The sequence below is a fragment of the Apis dorsata genome, unplaced genomic scaffold, assembly GCF_000469605.1.
Source record: "Apis dorsata unplaced genomic scaffold, Apis dorsata 1.3 scaffold_943, whole genome shotgun sequence".
NCBI lineage: Eukaryota > Metazoa > Arthropoda > Insecta > Hymenoptera > Apidae > Apis > Apis dorsata.
Genome location: NW_006264053.1, coordinates 234021 through 236993, shown reverse-complemented (window position 1 = coordinate 236993; position 2973 = coordinate 234021).

Here is a 2973-nt window from a genome sequence, read left to right as displayed (position 1 = left end):
ACTAATTATATAATTTTTTATATAATTAAAATTAAATTTAAATATTATATTATAAAAATTTTAATAAAAAAAATATGCTTTCTACTTTTCATCAACAACGAGCAAAATTAATCTGATAATTACAGACTACATTATCCATTATATTTTCAAATACTATATACATTTTTTCTTTCTAATAACTTATTTAAATGATATAAAAAAATATAAAAAATATTATATTGATATCTTTTTTAATATTTCAAGTTCATGTTAAGATATATTATAATATAAGATTGTAATATATTATCATATCATCTTAAGATCATAATATGAGATTATAATAAAAATTATATTAACCAACTTTTATTAAAAATTTATTTCAAAAATTATTTCTAAATAATCTCAAATTCATTTTAAGATCATATTTATTCATTGCATATAAATTAATATCAACATATATAAAATTAAAAATTAAATAACTTTGATGTATTATTTAATAATTTTTTGAAATTTTTTATACATTGTAATTTATAATTGTTAAAATTGTTAAGCAATTTTCGTTCAAAATTTTTTTTTTAAATTTATTGAAATTATCTATAAAATAATATTAGCTGAAATATTCTATATATAGAATATTAATATACATGAGAACTCTATGAAGAGTTAAGAAGCTAGAACGAATACAAAAGTTGATATACAAAAATATAAATTTATTAAATTATAAGCAATTAAAGTTTGCATTAGATAAACAAAACAGATAGAATAAAAATCCTTCATATTGCTATTTCTGTTTCTAAGTTTCTTCATCTAAACTTAAATTATAACTTAATATAATTTGTAATAAATAAGCCCCAATTAATTTTTTTATATTAATTTTTGTGTTTATTTCAATCTCTAAAATTAATCCTTGAAAGATATGCTATAATTCTACATATTTTTTATACATTCATCTATAAAAATATTAATTACATAAAATCTTCATCAAAACATTTAATTTTTATCGAGAATATTACATTGATATCATCAATAGTTTTGTAAATATTCATGGAAATGGATTTAAATGAGACATTTCATATGTTTTATATGCATATAAAATTATATATTTGTAAAAAATAAAATCTTTATGTAAAATTTCCATATGTTACTATTGAAAATGTGATGAAAATATCTAATCGTTTACGTAACTTTGACACAGTGACTTTTTTATCAAATTTAATTCTGCAACTGTAACAATATTATTATCTAAGCTGTGATAATATATAAATATTACGTAATAGAGTTTCATGTATTGTTTTTTCTTTAAACTATTTATCATAAATTATAAGTTTATGAATTAATACTTTCTTTCATTTATTAAATTCGAAAATTAAAATAAACATATTAATAAAAAATATTTATCAATTTTAATTTTTGATATTATTTTTATATATTTCGATTTTTGTATATTAGAAAATTATTTAAAAAACAATTATAATTTTTCATAAAAATTAAATTATTAATTATAATATTTTAATATTTAAAATTATTTATAAAATAAATTTATACTTTAACGTATCAGATTTTACATACATAAATTATTTTTATATTAAGTATATCGATTATTAAAATTGTGAATAATAATCATTTAATAATAAATAATAAAATTTTCTATTTTTAATATTTAAAATATTAAAAATGAATAATAATAATAAAGAAATTGCATAATGTGAAATTAGCGATTTTTTATTTTGGTATTGCAATAACATAATTTTAAATTTTTATTAAATTATAAATTTAAAATGTTAATATATTCATGTAATATTTTTGGAAAATTAATTTTAGAAATAAATATAAAACAAATACAAAAATTAATACAAAATACAAACACAAAATATAAAACAAATACAAAAATTAATACAAAATACAAATACAAAATATAAAACAAATACAAAAATATATATATTATATTCATTACATTTTCGTTCTTCTTTTTCTATCTTTAGTTCACTTATGCAAATTTTAATTTTATAAATAAATTTAATAAATAAATTTTAACATTTTTCTATCACATTTGTATTTGTTTTAGAATTGATTTTGTTTTAAAATCTCTTCTTTAAAAGTGTGCCTACAAATATATTAATAATTAATATACATATTATATAATATTCTATGTTTTTCTATAACATATTTACATGTTAAAGAAATTTGGAAATTTTAGTAAATTTAAAAGAGATAAAAGAATGTATAAATATTGCAATTCATCAATCTAAAGTCAATTTATTAAAATGTCAAAGCAATTATATGTATATATTATAATATATTATAATATATTATAAATTCAATATATTATAAATTTATTGAATTAAAAGAATTAATTCGAACAATTCATAATATTTATTATTGTTCAAAATAATATTTTGTTTACAGTTTTAAGTTTCGAAAAAACAAATATTCAATTGATATTAAAAATACATATGTAGAAGAAAGATATGTAGAAATATATATGTAGTTTATATATGTAGAAATATAATTAAAAAAAATATAATATTTATAGCAATCTCAACATTCTTATTATGATTCAGTTAAGAACATAAATATTTCTAATATTCATTTTCATAACATAGCAAAAAATTATTATTTTTTTAAAATTATTATTTATTATTAATTATTAAAATATTATTTGTTATTCGTAATATTGATTTTTTATTATTATATATTTTTATTATATTAGTATAATAATAAATTATACATTTTATTACATTAGTATAACAATAAATGTCTAACAACATTATATGTTATGTTATTAAAAGTATTTTTTATTATTTTTATTGAATTAGATTTTTATATAAATTAATCTTGTTATTATTTTTAAAAATCACTTATATTTTATTTAAGTAATTTTTTAATTTATTTAATATAAGTAAATTATTACTTATATTTTTGTAATTATTTTATTATTTCTATAAATAAATAATCAACAATAATTTATTTAACTTTAAATATATAAAATTAATT